This window comes from Hyaena hyaena, unplaced genomic scaffold, assembly GCF_003009895.1.
Source record: "Hyaena hyaena isolate Hyena2069 unplaced genomic scaffold, ASM300989v1 scaffold_15, whole genome shotgun sequence".
Lineage (NCBI taxonomy): Eukaryota > Metazoa > Chordata > Mammalia > Carnivora > Hyaenidae > Hyaena > Hyaena hyaena.
Window position 1 is genome coordinate 5,809,148 of NW_024080647.1, and position 17,408 is coordinate 5,826,555.

The window sequence follows — 17,408 nt, forward strand, 5'->3', positions numbered from 1 at the left end:
GAAGAAAAAAGCTACATGCATAAAGACACCCTTTATATCATAAATTGTAACTATGAAAAAACTCAAAATAGCCCAACCATCCTACAAGGGGGAACCATAAAAGAAATTACATTCACCAACAGATGGAAATTATGATGGAAAGTATTTAGCAAAAGGAAATACTTATAACTTGATGCTTGGGAGAGCACAAAACTGTATTGTGAACATGCTATAAAAATCACATAGATGCTTGAATGAGATTGTGTAAGGGGGCACAGAGAAAGGAAAATCACCACTTACTAGGAGGCTGTTTTTATTAGAATATTGTTGATGTGATAAAAGTCTATAGAAAATGCTACCCTTCCTTCAAAACCCTCTGTTTACCTTGTTCCTAAAGCTGATTGGGGGTCCCTGAGTGTACACTAGGTTTAGCTCCCTCTGGACCAGAAACTTCATGGGCAAGAACTATGTTTCAGTTTTCTTTGTCTCAGTTGAGCACTTGTATTTGCCTGGCACACGGTAAATGTTCAATAAGTATTTTTTTAAAGTGAATTCAGCTAATGCAAAGGATTACATTATGCTTAGAAGTAAAACTCAACAGATCATGTTCTCTACTATGTTGTCTCTTGGCAAAAGGTACTCAGAGAAATAGATCTTTTTTAAAGGCTTCGTGGGAAGGAAAATCTACATTAAAAAAGTTAAGCATTTTACATCTGGGGTGATGCATGTGCAGCAATACAGGCAACTCTTGAAAATATACCAAGCCTCTTGGGAAGTATTTACATTTGCCTTGTAAGGCAACAGGATGTTTAAAATTTTAAAGCCATGCTGAGGTTTGCCCCTTTGGACCCCACTGGATCCCAGCCAGAAGGAAAACTATTCACCACTCCTCCTGGGACCCCCAAAGCTGCTGTGCCTGAGTCGGAGCCTGTCTTGAATGAGTTTAAATGGCAGAGCTGAGGGAGAGACAGGAAGTATGACAAGGTGGCAGGAGCTTAGCTCTCCCCAAGAGAAAAACAGGAGTTTACTGCGTGCTCGGCACGCTTTGCGCGTCACCTTAGGCTCACATTTTACAGATTAAGAACGTGAAGTTCAAAGATATCGTATTACTCACCCAAGGTCAAATGGCTAGTGAGGTGTGGGCCAGGACCCCACAGCTGCCACAGGCCATCACCTTCTCTCTCCAGCATGCTTTGCAACCCTCTCTAAACGCCCTATTTTGGCTTTTGGTCCTGGCTGGTGGTGTCTCGGGGTCTTCCTTTTCGTTTTGTTTTTCTTTCTCCGTTTTCTCAATTTTGAAAGGCCAGTTAATGCTTCTGCAGGATCCTGGCAGGGAGGAAGCAGGCAGATTCTTGCCCAGATATCTCCCTTTCTCGCAGCCTGCAATTCAGACCATTCTCACCTGGCTTACATTTTCTCTCGAGTTTTCAGCCCGGCTCCCCAGCCCTTGATTTCACTCCCTGCTCTCTGAATCCCTGTGGTCATTGGTCAATTCTCCCCAGGAAAATCACACACTCCCTTTGATCAGTGACTTTTTCTGATGCCTGAGCGCGTAAGTCATTCCCAGGACATGTTTTCTTGAACTGAACGCAATCTCCCATATGGTGGAGTGGGTTTGGAGATGAAAACAGCAGTTGTTCGAGAAAGAGTTTCTTCCAAAATTAAATGAATTTTCTTTTCTTTTGGAAGTAAAGCTTTTTCACAAATGGCACTTTTTAACATTTAAGATTCTCCTTCTCTAGCTGTGTCCCCTTTCCTCTTTTCTCTCCCAACCATTTTGTCTGCATGCAAAACTGCTACTTAATGTAACAATCCCATCTAATGAATACCAGCTACCCTCGGGCAAACCCTCTCCACCTGCTGTCCGGCGGGGCTGCCTCCCCTTTGCTCACTTACATTCATCTTAGCTTTATTTTGTGCCCTTCCGGTTGTCTTCCTAAAATACAGAATTCCACATCAACTAAACATTAGTGTAGCAAATAGATGGTGCTTAGTAAGTTCCAAATACTCCCATTCTCCTTGTCTGGGGCTCACACAGTTAAATATTAAATGGTAGCAGATGTTCGTGCTGGGGACTCCCATTTCCAGGCCTGGATTTCATCATTCTCTTTAAAAGTCCATTTTTCGCCCCTTTATTCTTCCACTTAAAAAAGAACATTATTTAGGTTTAAATGGAATTAAACCTTCAGCGTTTGAATGGTTTTGCGATAGATGCTTTTTCTTTTAACCAATTAAGGGAGATGGTGGAAATTGAGACTATGCCTTCTCAGTTTGCTGTGTTATTATGTAGACTTCAAAAGAGTAAATGAATATTTTAATACATGTGTGTAGTGAATGAAATCCAGCCATCGATTCTTTGCAGCTCTTCCCACCAAGAGGCAGAGTCTATTTTTCCTACCCTTTCAACTGGGGCTGGCTTTGTGACTTGCCATGACTGATATTAGATGGCTAAGCGGGCATCCCGTGAGTTCAGGGACTAGACCTCAAAAGGACTCGCAGCTTCTGCCCTTATCACTCAGAATGCCCTGAAACTGCCATAAAAAGAAGGCTGGAGGGTAAAGAGGCCCTGCTGGAGGGTAAAGAGGCCACACGGAGAATAGCACAGCAATCACTGCCAGACAGGAGTGAGGCTATTTTGGATCCCCCAATTCAGCTGAGCTCTGGCTGAAAGCAGCTGCTTGCGTAAGCCCAGGTGAGACCAGTAGAGCCCAGCCAGCCTACAATATTAGGAGAAATAAATCATTTTGTTTTAAGCCACTAAGTTCTGGGAGTGGTTTGTTCTGTAGTGACTGATAACTGAAACACTGTGACATCACCAGGTCACTGTGAGTGTGTGTCTAATCCACATCTGTGCATTTTAAAGGAAAAACAGCTGCTTAGATTTTAAAGGCCATTGCTTTCTTTGGATGTTTCCCATATTAGAAATGGGCTTGTTAGGGGATACGTAGCGGATAGCCTAGAAATTTGCACTAACAATATGAAGCAAATAAAACATGTACACACCAAAAATATATGCTGCCCCTACAAATATCTGACTAGTCTCTGAAAAGTATGCACCTTAATGCACTTTTATTATGAAGTATTTCTGGTCTACACAAAGCATAGAAAATAAATATCAAACAATGCCTAACACCACCTAGCTAAAGAAAGACTATTACGGATACACTGAAAGCAACTCCCCAATCACATTCTCCTCCTCCCTCACTAGAAGGAATCGCTGTCCCTAATTGGGATTTACCATTCCGGTGCAAGTCTCTATTTGCTATATAGCTTTGCAGTTGTACAAGTTTATGTAAGGCAAGTTATCTGTATGCATCCACAACTCGCTTTCTTTGTTTAATGTCAGGTTTTTGAGCTTTATCCACGTCAGTGCAGGTGGAAAAACACTAGACTTAACTCTTGGAAAAGTGTAAGGTGCTCACCCTATGGGAGTCAAGCATGGGAATCAGGACCCCCACAGGGACAATGTGGAATCATTAGATCCTATTTCACATTCAGTGTAACATCAGGTCAGCTGGTTTTTTTCCTTGTCTGTCACTCACCTCCTCCTCCCTTCCTTCAGTGTAAGTATATTAAATACATGAACACCAAGTGAATCTACCTGAATATCAAATGAATATCAAAGCAGAAGGCAAGGTCTATATTGTAGATTTCAGCATTGTCCAACATAAATGTAATATGAGCCACATGTATCATTTTAAATCTTCTACTAACCACATTTTGAAAAGTAAAAAGAGGGGCACCTGGGTGGTTCAGTTGGTTGAGGCTCCGACTTCAGCTCAGGTCATGATCTGCCAGCTGATGAGTTTGAGCCCTGAATTGGGCTCTGTGCTGACAGCTCAGAGCCTGGAGCCTGCTTCCGATTCTGTTTCCCTCTCTCTGCACCTTCCCTGCTCTCACTCTGTATCTCTGTCTCTCTCTCAAAACTAAATAAACAGAGATGCCTGGGTGGCTCAGTCGGTTAAGCATCCGACTTCGGCTCAGGTCATGATCTCATGGTTCGTGGGCTCAAGCCCCACATCGGGCTCTGGGCTGACAGCTCACAGACTGGAGCCTGCTTCAGATTCTGTGTCTCTCTCTCTCTGACCCTCCCCTGCTCACACTGTCTCTCTAAGAAATAAATAAAAACATTAAAAAATTTTTTTTCCAAAATAAACATTAAAAATTTTTAATGTAAAAAGAAATACATCAACATTTTAATAATACATTAAATAATGCCTAATATATCTAAAATATTATTTCAATATGTAGTCAGTATGAAAATGATTAAAATTTGTTTTTCTCATAACAACTATTCAAACTCTGATGTGCATTTTACAGTTACAGCGTGTTAATTTATAGTTACATTTCAAGAGCTCAGTAGCCACATTGGCTAGTAGCTACTGTATTAGCACAGATCTATGTTTAAAATCTGACCTGAGGGGCACCTGGGTGGCTCCCCCAGTTACGCATCTGATTCTTGGTTTCAGCTCATGTCACGATCTCATGGGTTTCTGGGTTTGATCCCCGCCATCAGCCCAGAGCCTGCTTGGGATTCTCTGTCTCCCTCTCTCTGCTCCTCCCCTGCTCACACGCACTTTCAAAATAAAAAAATAAATAAAAAATCTGACCTGAAAACACAGACAGAGTAATCCTCAGTATGTCAATCTTCGTATTAACAAATGAACACTATGAAGGTGCCTGGATCTTTCCACGAGGCTAGAGAAAGTCTTTGCAAGGGGGCCTGAGGGCCGCTGGGATGGGGGAGGCGAGGCAGCACCAAATGGTTTGGGATGTCTCGTGGGGAGGGGTCACACTGCAGCCCTGTCCTCCCTTTACATGTCTTAGGAAGGTCACTCGAACCCCTAACCTTTTGGGGCCTCAGTTTCTCTCTCCATAAAACTGGGGATGGATGAGGAGTGTTTTAAGGGCCTTTGTAGCACGGATGATCCTGAGTTTTCCATTGCCCGTGGCCAGTCTGCCTTGGGATAAGGGCCAAGCTGGTCCTCTGCCGAGGGGATGGGATGCTATTTGTCTTCCCAACATGGAGCATCATTCAAAACGGACTCCTGCAAGTCCCACGAAGCTGACACACAAACGCCTGTTCTTTCAGAAGGACCACAATTCTGCCCGCGCCAGCCTGGCACCACGGGCGTCCATGGCCAGAAGGAACCACAAACCAACTCCCCTGGGTGGCATGGTCCAGGCGGCACTTTATTTAGAGGAATCCACACAGAGATGCTACACTTTGGCCTGGGCATATGATTATATGGTTTTGATGCAAACTGCCTTACGGGAACTCAAAAATACTGGCTCCAAATCCTAGCACACGCCACAGTTACTGTGCCCTGCCTCAGTTTCCCTTTTTCTCAAAGTGGCAGTAGAGCTGTTATTTATCAGGTAAGTATGCTGGTTCTGTCCTGGTCCCCAAATCACTTTTCAAAGAAATACAAGTCTTTACATAAATGCTGCATAAATCCAAGTTCTGAAGTGACTTTGAGCTGAAACCAGATTTGAAGTCAGGGGAGATCTTGGGCTTCATCCTGTTTTCTTCTTTGAAAGCTGATGGCTCTTTGGAGGACAGGTGGCCATGGCTAGCTGTGGGATCGGAGGAAAAGGAAGAGAGATGGTAACCTTTGTTCTGTTTTTCTTTAAAAAGTTTTTATAAACGTTTATTTTTTTCTTTTAATTTTTTTCTTTTATACTTTATTGTCAAGTTGGTTTCCATATAACACCCTGTGCTCATCACCACATGTGCCCTCCTCCATGCCCATCCCCCCCCCCACAATGTTTATTTATTTTTGAAGGAGAGAGACAGAGTGTGAGAGGGGGAGGGGCAGAGAGAGAGGGAGACACAGAATCAGAAGCAGGCTCCGGGCTCTGAGCTGTCAGCACAGAGCTCGATGTAGGGTTCGAACTCAAGAGCCATGAGATCATGACCTGAGCCCATGTTCTTTTTTTTTTTTTAATGTTTATTTATTTATTTTGAGAGAGAGGTGGGGGAGAAAGGGGAAGAGAGAGGGAGAGAGAAGGAATCTCAAGCAGGCTCCGCACTGTTAGCACAGAGCTTGATGTGGGGCTCAAACCCATGAACTGTGAGATCATGACCTGAGCTGAAATCAAGAGTCAGAGCCTTAACCGATGGAGCCACCCAAGCGTCCCAAGAGATGGTAACTTTCACCCGTTCATCAAGCCCTTACAAAGAGAGAGGCGGGTCAGTGTGCCCCTGAAAGGGAGGATCCAAGCTGTTACCATTTTCCAAGTCCCTTTTGGGATGGGCACCAAAGGGATAAGCTCTCGAGTCATTCTTCTCTAATCATGGGCGGGAAGGAAAAGGAAGGCTCTCTTGCTAATGTAACTTTTTATCAATAGTCAAGAGGGCCACTTGTCAGTGCATTCCGATTCTTGGCAAACTGTCATTAGACATAAATCTAAAGTTAATGCAGTGCTACATCCACCCCCCCCACCTTGCCCCACCCCACCTTATTCCTAAAGAGATGGGTCATCACCCAAACTTTGCAGGCTCGTTCAGAAATTACTCTCTCTCGGAGAGCTCATATATCCTGCAAAGTTCTTGGTTTGATCCTCTCAAGGTTGTGATATTTATTTTCAGATATGATTTAAATTTCAAAAGTAATTTAGAATTCAATTTAATTTAAAAAGATATTCATACAGGAGGGCCTGAGTGGCTCAGTTCGTTAAGCATCTGACTGTTGGTTTCAGCTCAGGTCACGATCTCACAGTTTCGTGAGTTCGAGCCCTGCTTTGGGTTCTGAGCTGACAGTAAGGAACCTGCTGGGGATTCCCTCCCTCTCTCTCTGCCCCTCCCGCACTGGCCGTGTCTCTATCTCTCTCTTAATCAATACAGAAACTTTAACAATTCTAAAAAAATAAAAAGTTATACATAAATACACAGATACAAATATACACGTACAGATGCACAAAAATCTGGTAGAAATGAAAATATTCTAAGAGCGTGTTCAACAAAAAGCTTCCTGTGTATTATTTCAAAGCTATTCTATGCATAAAAAATATTTTTCAGGAGCACCTGGCTGACTCAGTCAGTAGAGCATGAGACTCTTGATCTATCTTGGGGCTGTAAGTCTGAGCCTCACTTTGGGTGTAGAGACTACTTAAAAATAAAACCCTAAAAAATATTTCTTCAGACATTAAAAAGAGATACACTGTTTAATTTTAAAACCATTTACCTCAAGACAAAGTAGAAAGGCAGAAACCTGTGGATTTAAAAAGCAAGAGAAAAAAAAAAGGCTGGGCTATAATTGTTTTAAATGATGTGTTGATGTGTTGAGTTTAAAAATATTTTGATGTGTTCCAATGCATGGAAAACAAGATGCTGTGAATCATTGACTGTCCTGAATAAACTGTCCAATATGATTATATATTTTTGTGCTCACTTGGTAAGGTCACCTTGGCGAGTTTACATAATACTATACAGAACACGGAAAGCTACCAAGTAAACTGGAGTGGGCAGGGAGGGAGGGAGGGAGCAGAATCACCCAGTAGAGAAGAGGTGCTAGAAGGAAAAGAGATGGAAGGCTAGAGAGGTAGGTAACCAGGCTCCAGGCTGGCGCTTTCCTGGAGGGGTTTGTGCAGTGATGAAAATGATCATGTTCTGCACTGAGCACCGTGGCCACCGGAGTTGCTGAGCACTTGAAATGCGAGGGGCTCAAATTTTCATTTCATTTCATTTTAATCTATTTGCATTTAAATGGCCCATGGATGGCTATTTTGGCAACGGACAAATAGAAGAAGCAAAGGAAGGAGATGGGGGAAGATTAAGACACAAGTGGAAAAGCTGAGGACAGTTGTCTTAAGGGACCGTGAGTGACCCCGTACCACTGGAAGGGAGGGAGCTTCCTACCTACCGACGTCTCCGTGGCAGCAACAGTGGAATGGCCTCTCCAGGACTAAATCCCAGAACAAAGATGTCCCACCTGTGCTGACCGTGGGAAGCCTACGGGCCTTAACTGTCTAAATTGTGAAGGGAGCAGGAATCCATCTTGCCAAGGACTCCACTGCCCTAATGGGTAAAATAAAATCGTTTACTCCAAGGAAAACCTACAGCTTTGACACCACCACTAGGTGTCACCATTAACCAAAATGAGTTTTTTATTTTTTTAACCAGCAACTCTTGGTGAAAGATTTTTTTCTTTGAATCTGTATCTGATTTGGTCATTTTCTCACTTCGTCACACCAAAAGCAAAGTGGGTTATGTTCTTGGAGCCCACTAAACAGGCGTATTCAGTCTAATTTGGCTTATTTTTCTTTCCACTTAAAACTCTGCTAAATGCCACAAACATGGCATGAATGCATGCACACATGCTCACTCACTCACTTGTTTGCTCATTCATTCATTCATTCATTCAACATTTACTATGTGCCAGGCAGGGGCCTTGTGTACAGCTGTGCACGTTGTGTACTGCACAATCGGGGGGGGGGGGGGGGGGGAGTGGCACTGTTAGCATAGACCTCAATGTGAATGGTTGCTCCCTGAAGTTGTTCAGGCCAGTGACTCTGCAAGACTCTTTTCTTTTGGGGACAAAAACACGGCCCTTGCTTCTTCCTTCTGTTTTCTCTCTTAGGATAGATTGTTAGTCTAAAACCTTCTTTGTAACTAGAAATATCTGTGTCCTACATAAAGTTTGAGAGTTATATGTATCCCATGTAATTTACCTTTATCCTCACAGGAACTAAACTTTCATTCCCTTACAGAAAAGCAATACTCTGTACTGAGCATATTGTATGAATAAAGTGATGTACTGAGCCAACTGGAAAAAAAAGTCATGGTCTTTGCCCTCGAGGAATTCAAGAGGCCTGATCAAACCTAAGACACATAAGTTTTGCATATCTCAACCTGAATTTTGACTAGAAAAGAAGTCACAGCAATTGAACATGACCCTGGAGACCAGGACCTCTAGATTCTAGCCTCAGAAGGTTTTCCTGAGGAATGTTTTCGTTAGGCTTTGCCGTGTCACAAACCATCTTGAAATGTAATGGCTTAAAACAACAAACATTTATTATTTCTCAATGTTCTGTGAGTTACCTGGACAGTTCTGATGTAGGTGATGTGACAGATCTCTGAGGTTGGTAGGTGGATCCTCTGGGGTTGGCTGGCCTCACTCACATACCTGGAGACCGAGAGGCTCCTTTGTTGAGGACTCTGCTGGGATGGTCTGTCTCTGCTCCACATGCTCTGTCATCCTCAAGCCCAGGTTTCGTGTGCTGATCACCTTAAGGCTGTCTCAGGAGACGGCAAGCTCCCATAAGCAAGCAAGCCTTTTAAACTTTCTGCTAGTGTCAGGGTGCCTCAGTGGCCCAGTCGGTTAAGCGTCTGACTTCGGCTCAGGTCATGATCTCACCATCAGTGAGTTCAAGCCCCCTGTCAGGCTCTGCGCTGAGAGCTCAGAGCCCGGAGCCTGCTTCAGATTCTGTGCCTTCCTCTCTCTCTACACCTCCCCCACTCACACTCTGTCTCCCTGTCTCTCAAATATAAATAAGCATTTAAAAAAATGAAATAAAATTTCTGCTAGTGTCATATTTGCTCTTGTCCCAGGCCAAAGCAAGTTACATGGCCATGCCTAGAGTCAGTGTGAAAGGTTCTCCCCAAGGAGGTGGACACAAGAAGGTGTGAATAATTTGAGGGACACTGCTGCCACAATCTATGGAGGAAAAGGAATTTAACTCCTTATCTCAGCTTTTATATAATGATATATACTATATATATATATATATATATATATATAATACCTTCTTTACTTGGCCTAGACAGACAAAAAGCAAAAAGAATAAATGCACAGAAGAAACTATCAAAGAAAAGCAACAATACAAACATTATAAATTTTACCTCAGTTTCTTCATTTACCTCTTCCACGTCTCGTCCACACATGACCAATCTCTCCCACTTATTGGAAACTCCTATTGAAAGTAAAGGTACTTAAAAATCTTTTTATTTATTTTTGAGAGATAGAAAGTGTGAGCAGGGAAGGGGCAGAGAGATGGGGTGGGGGGGGCAGAGGATGTGAAGGGGGCTGCCAGCACAGAGCCTGATGTGGGGCTCAAACTCGAGAACCGTGAGATCATGACCTGAGCCAAAGTCAGATGCTTCACTGACTGAACCACCGAGGTGCTCCAAAGGTAATATTTCAAAAGACATTTCCATGTATCTTATCATCTTCAGTGTGTAAATCCGCACACTTTAAGGGCAAGGTAGCATAGAGTGTAAGCAGACGTCTCATTCAGAAGCAGAGACCCAGGGAAGTCTGGCCACACACTAACTTCCCCAGTCCCCCCCCCCCCCCCCCCAGCGTTGCTCTGCCCCGCACAAGTTGAGCACCTGTGACGATAGCACTCACAAGGTTTACCACATAATAATGAACATGGCTAGACATTTACAGGGTCTGTTCTTGCTCCTAAATGCGTGTTGCTGAGTATTTCTGCAGATAACACCTCCGCAGATTCACATTCGATCAGCATTACTTCACCTTTATTAATGACTTCTTTTTCATATAATTTGTGATCTCTATCCTTTCATTTGATGAATAAGCATCTATTGCGCATTTGTTATAGGCGAAGAATTGCTGCAGAGATAGAGATGAATAACACACAGTCCTTGACCTGGGGGGTCGCTATCTAACGGAACGGTTAGATAACTAGCAACAAACTGTAAGGCAAACCGGAGAGCTGAGTGCTCTGGGGAGCATGGTGGAAGGAATGATTTATACCAATGAGATAAACTTGGGAAGACAGCATAAGAGAGATGACTTTTGTTCTGAGCCTTGATGAATGATGAGGCTTTCTCAATGTAGAGAGAGGGTGAGAGAATCCCATGCAGAGAGAACTGAATGATAAGCAGGTAAGGTTGAATGGACACGCATTCAGGGAAAGGAGATCGCCCAGGATCGTCTGAGTGTGGGGTATGCTGTGGTAAGTGGAAAAGGAGGTGAGGCCACCTTGTCAAGTTCTTGAATGCTCTTATTAAAGAATTATAATGGGGGTACCTGGGTTGCTCAGTTGGTTGAGCGTCCAACTTCGGCTCAGGTCATGATCTCACGGTTTGTGGGTTTGAGCCCCGCATCAGGCTCAGTGCTGACAGCTCAGAGCCTGGGGCCTGCTTTGGATTCTGTGTCTCCCTCTCTCTCTGTTCCTCCCTGGCTCATGCTGTCTCTCTCTCTCTCTGTCTCTCTCAAAATAAAAATAAACATCAAAAAAATTTAAAAAAGAGAGTTTACAGTGAGGGCCTTCAATGGACTATGATTAAAACACTCTCATGATGGGAATTACTTTAGAAATGCCGCTCTGGCTTCTGGCTCTTGACAAAATGGCAACCCATTTTAGGCTACTGGCTACCTTCCTCAAACCAGTGCTGGGAATGAGTGCCTCAGAAATGGAACAGTTGGTGAATCTGAGTATCTAATGTAATAACTGTGAGAAGCTTCTAGAGAGACAGCAAGTAATTGGGTCCACAGCTGGGGGAACTTTTATCTCCCCCATATTTCCATGGATAGATTACAGTTTATCCCAACTCCACTACACAGCAAAACAGAATCACTAGTCCTGCACCAGTAGGAAATAGAGCCTGTGGCTACATGAGGGCAGGCTTAGCCTGTGGGGAAAGGAAGGCGATAAGAGGTGCGGGTAGATCCACATTCCCTCTGAGAACAGGAGCTGCTACTACTCAGCAGAGTACAGGAGGCCTTGGCCAACGTGTTAAGACATGATAAAGAAGGGGCGCCTGGGTGGCTTAGTCGGTTAAGCGTCCGACTTTCGCTTGGGTCATGATCTCGCGGTTCGTGGGTTCGAGCCCCGCGTCGGGCTCTGTGCTGACTGCCAGCTCAGAGCCTGGAGCCTGTTTCAGTCTGTGACTCCCTCTCTCTCTGACCCTCCCCTGCTCATGCTGTCTCTATCTCTCTCTTAGAAATAAATAAAACATTAAAAAAAAAAAAAAGACATGATAAAGAAGGAACAGGTATAAGAATTTGAAAGGAAGTGATGGGTGCCTGGCTGGCTCAGTTGGTAGAGCATGTGACCCTGATCTTATTCGGGTTGTGAGTTTAAGCCCCACATTGGGTGTAGAGCCTACTTAAAAAAAAGAAAAAGAAAGAAAGGGACGCCTGGACAACAGATGTTGGTGAGGACGCAGAGAAAGAGGCTCTCTTTTGCACTGCTGGTGGGGATGCAAACGGGTGCAGCCACTCTGGAAAACATATGGAAGTTCCTCAAAAAATTAAAAATAGAACTATCCTGCAACCCAGCAATTGCACTACTAGGTATTTATCCAAGGGGTACAGGAGTGCTGTTTCAAAGGGGCACATGCACTCCCAATGTTTATAACAGCACTTTCGACAATAGCCAAAGTGTGGAAAAAGCCCAGATGTCCATCAACTGATGAATGGATAAAGAAGATGTGGTAGATATATACAATGGAATATTACTCAGCAATCAAAAAGAATGAAATCTTGCCTTTTGCAACAACATGGAATGATCTAGAGTGTTTTATGCTAAGCAAAATAAGTCAGAGAAAGACAAATATCATATGATTTCACCATTATGTGGAATTTAAGATACAAAACAGATGAACATAAGGGAAGGGAAACAAAAATAATATGAAAACAGAGAAGGAGGCAAACCACAAGAGCCTCTTAAACAGAGGACAAACTGAGGCTTGCTGTCGGGGTGTTGGGTAGGGGGATGGGCTAAATGTGCGAGGGGCAGTAAGGAGGACGCTTGTTGGAATGAGCACTGGGTGTTATATGTAAGCGATGAATCACTAAATTCTATTCCTGAAATCATTATTACACCATATGTTAACTAACTTGGATTTAAATTTTTAAAAAAGAAGAAAGAAAGAGAAAGAAAGAGAAAGAAAGAAAAGAAAAGAAAGAAAGAAAGAAAGAAAGAAAGAAAGAAAGAAAGAAAGAAAGAAAGAAAGAAAGAAAGAAAGAGGCGCTTGCGTGGCTCAATTGATTAAGCATCTGACTCTTGATTTTGGCTCAGGTCTTGATCCCAGGGTCATGGGATGGAGCCCTGCTTTGGGCTCCACACTGAGCACGGGGCCTCTTAATATTCTCTCTCTTGGGGTGCCTGGGTGGCTCAGTCGGTTAGGCATCTGACTTCGGCTCAGGTCATGATCACATGGTTTGTGGGTTCAAGCCCCGCATCAGACTCTGTGCTGACAGCCAGCTCAGAGCCTGGAGCCTGTCTTCAGATTCTGTGTCTCCCTCTCTCTCTGACCCTCCCCTGTTCACGCTGTTTCTCTCTCTCTCAGAAATAAATAAAAATATATTTTAAAAAATTTTTTAATGTTTTATTTATTTCTAGGAGAGAGAGAGACTGCGTGAGCAGGGGAGGGTCAGAGAGAGAGGGAGTCACAGACTCTGAAACAGCCTCCAGGCTCTGAGCAGGCAGTCAGCACAGAGCCTGACACGGGGCTCGAACCCACAAACCGCGAGATCATGACCTAAGCAAAAGTCGGACGCTTAACTGACTAAGCCACCCAGGCGCCCCAGAAATAAATAAAAAATATTTTTTAAAAAATTCTCTCTCTCTCTCCCTTCTTCTGTCCCCTCCCCTGTTTGTGTGCTCTCTTCCTCTTTCTCGATCTAAAATTTAAAAAAAAGAAAAAGGAAAGGGAATGACAAAACTGTCACTAATGATAGGTGATTTGATTATTATCCATATAGAAAATCACCCCCGAATTATTAGAATCCTGGCAAGGATGTCAGGAACAAGATGTGCTTACAGAAATCAGTAGCATTCTTCTATATTAGCACAAAACCATTTCTGGAGGGCAAATGTAAAACTATTAAAGGGCACAAAACAAGACTTGAATGAGCAGAGACATATGCCGTGTCGGGAGACAAGACTCCCTAACATGTAAAGATACCAATTCTCCCAAAGTGAATCTAAAAATGTAAAGCACTTCCATACACTCCTAATAATCTTTTTGTTGGAAAGGAAAGCATATTCAGAAATTTATACGGAAGAATAAAATCAAAATCCATAATTAGTTAATTCTCAGAAAAGAGCAAAGAGGAGGGACTTGCCTGACTATACTCCAGTGTCATGCAGAAACGTGCAAATAGGCCAAGGGCCACAAAGTGCCCAGAAACGTATATGCGTTTGGGTGTGAGTGTACCTGGTATGTAGGAAGAAAACGTACCACAATCAACCAGGACAGGGTAAGTTACTTAGTAGGTAATAGAAACTTAGTAGCAGAGAAACTGTCTCACTACATGGAGAAAAGTTAAGTTGAATCCTCAACACACATAAACAAAGGTGAACTTCAGATGTATTAAAGATTGAATATGAAAAGCAACCCTACAAAAAAAAACACACAGAAATATACACAGGAGAATATATTTATGATTTAATTTAAAAAAAATTTTTTTAAATGTATTTTTGAGAGAGAGTGAGAAAGACGGAGCATAAGCAGGGGAGGGGCAGAGAGAGACGGAAACACAAAATCTGAAGCAGGCTCCAGGCTCCGAACTGTCAGCACAGAGCCCGATGCAGGGCTCAAACTCATGAAGTGTGAGATCATGACCTGAGCCGAAGTCGGCCGCTTAACCAACTGAGCCACCCAGGTGCCCCAATTTATGATTTTAAAGTGGGGAAAGATTCTTTCAAAAACAAGACCTAAAAAGTGCAATCATTGGCCAAAATAATTGAGGGGTATGACTATGTCAAAATTAATGATAATGATGGCTATTATTACCAAAATTAACTGACAGGTGAGAGACTGGGAAAAAATATGTGAGACTTCGAAAACCAATAGGGATTGTTATCTAACATGTATAAGAAAGTCCTACAAATCAATCAGAAAAAGATGGAGAACCCAATAGGAAAATGGTCAGAGAATGTGAATATATGACTCACACAAGAAAGTCCACTAGTTCTGCTCAACCCCACCAGTTACAGATAAATGAAAATTCAAACAATAGCAAGAGATCTCTTTTTACCTGTGAGGTTGACAAATTCGGAGTCTGGGTAATAAGAAATTCTCGGGAAGTCTGAAACTCTTCTGGTTGCCTGCTGGGAAAGTACACTGCTAGAATTTTTCTAGGGCCCGTCAAAAATAAACAAAGCTGGACACTAGTTTATTCAAGGAGGGGAAACAAATTCTCCTATCTTTACGACTGGAGGCAGTAGTATGAGTCGCAGTGAGGTGCCTGCTCAAGTTAGGTCCTTATCTTCCCCTATGGGGAGGAGAGGAGAGTTATCTCCCTGAATATTTGCTCTTAGGTCTTTTAGGAAACAGTTTAAAGGGCAGAGAAAGAATTTATAATTGTAAGCTTTCTAAAGTAACTGCCCTTAGAGGAGGTTCAGGGCAGCACTGAAATTCATCCAGGCAGCACTGAATTTCATCCCAGGTGGGCCCTTCCCGGGGTGGGGTGGGGTGGGGGTGGGGGGGTGGCCAGGAGCATCCCAGGGATGACCTTAAGCTACTAAAGCTATGCTAGAGTTCCATCAAGTGGAAGGCTTTGGAAGGAGTCTTCAGAGGCCGAGAGTTCTGTAGTTCTCAGGGACAACCCAGCAGTACTTGGCCAAAGGAAATTGGCATCGATATTATGATTCCGTGATTCCCCTCCTGGGCAGATGTTTCAGAGAAACTCGTGCTCAGGTCCTAAAGGATCATCCACATGGACATTCGTCTCACCATAGCCGGCAGCAGGAGGTCGAGGGTATTAGCTAGGATAAGTTACTAGTTAGCTAGGATACTTATTGGATAAGTAAATGCGGTGGGCGGGTTTAAGAACAGAAAGCACACAAAATAACATAATGTATTTTATAAGTTCACATACATATCCAAGAACACGTTATCAAAAACATGCTGGGCACCTGGGTGGCTCGGTCGGTGAAGTGTCAAGCTCTTGATAGAGGCTCAGGTCATGATCTCACAGTTCATGGCCCCATGTGGGGCTCCCTGCAGACAGCACGGAGTCTGCTTGATATTCTTTCTCTCTCTCTTTCTGCCCTTCCCCGGCTGGTGCATGCTCTCTCTCAAAATCGATAAACATTTTTTTTTTTTAAACGAGACAGGAAGGCCTGTAGGAAGGAGGGAAACGTAAGTATCAGGGATGAAAGAGGAAAAACAAAAGGAAAGTAGCTCCTTATGCAGCAGGAGGATGAAGGGGACGGAAACTGGGAAACTGGCTCACTGCACTGCAGTCTGGGTGGGGGAGGGGGAGACAGAGAGAAAGGCTGTCATCTGAAGAATGAGAGGCTGGGGGGCTGGGGGGAGCAGGGGAGGGGAGTTGCTGGGCAGTGTGGGTCAGGGGAGGGCAGCGGTCAGAAGGAGAGTAGAGGCAATAGAAATAAAAATAAACCGGGGCACCTGGGTGGCTCAGTTGGTTGGGCGGCCGACTTCAGCTCAGGTCATGATCTCACGGTTCGTGGGTTCGAGCCCCGCGTCGGGCTCTGTGCCTACAGCCAGCTCAGAGCCAGGAGCCTGTTTCAGATTCTGTGTCTCCCTCTCTCTCTGACCCTCCCCTGCTCATGCTCTCTCTCTCTCAGAACTAAATAAAAAAATTAAAAAAAAAAAGAAATAAAAATAAACCATCAGTGTTGATTAAGGACATGCTGTGTACCAGGCACTATTAGGTTCTTTCATTCAGTTTGGGATCCCAGCTACAACCTGAAGGGAGAATCCTTTATAATGGATGATGCACTTGAATGTGGGATAGAGTCAGAGGCGACCCCCATGGTTTCTAACTCAGGCACCTGGTAGGATGGTGGTGCCATTCACCAAAGTAAGAAATAAGTGAGATGGGGAACACACAGTTTCATGGCCTGGGATCTCCCGACCCTTCACTTTGAAAATCAAGATTCTAAGAAGTTATTCCTACTCAAGTGCATGAGAAGTAACATTCATTGTGCTCCTAATAATAATTGCTATTTTTGTAGCAGCAACAAAAAAAACCCTGAGTGCTTATAGCACATTAGATGTCATGCTTCAGCTGTTTGTCCCCATCAGCTCATTCACAGCCCACCAAAGTACTGTTATCATCTCCATTTTATTGATTAGGAAACTGGAGCTTAGAGAAGCACCTGCCTAAGGTGCCCAGGTCACAGAGCCGCTACCAACCCATGCCTTCTGGTTGGTTCCTTAGCCCTACCACGTATCAGACACCATGCCGCAGGCTTGATTTTCATACAGTTCTCACAAGTCTTCATGAGATAGGCTTATTCTCTTCATTTTACAAACGAGGCAAATGAGCCTCAGAGCACTTCGGTGGTGGGTCCAACCTAACAGTCGGAAGTGGCAGAGTGCGATTCAGACCCAACAGCTGTGCTCTCTTCTTAATACACAGCGGCACCACTGTCAGTGCTACTGCTCAAACTACTCCTCATGTTATTAATTCAAACCCCATCCCTTGGACCGGAGGGGTTGAAAGAGACATGTTAACCAACGGCAAGGCATGGATCTTGTC

At 43.7% G+C, this 17,408-nt stretch overlaps 1 long non-coding RNA gene across 1 annotated transcript; it reads right to left on the reverse strand.

The window, feature by feature from the left end:
- Positions 1–4,535: 4,535 nt before the first annotated feature.
- Positions 4,536–15,060, reverse strand: LOC120221822. Its single transcript, XR_005525904.1, has 5 exons — positions 14,937–15,060; positions 9,824–9,894; positions 9,023–9,216; positions 7,845–7,999; positions 4,536–5,556 (listed from the first exon to the last, which is right to left on the reverse strand). It is a non-coding gene; the product is annotated as an uncharacterized LOC120221822 (long non-coding RNA).
- Between the last annotated feature and the right edge of the window lie 2,348 nt (positions 15,061–17,408).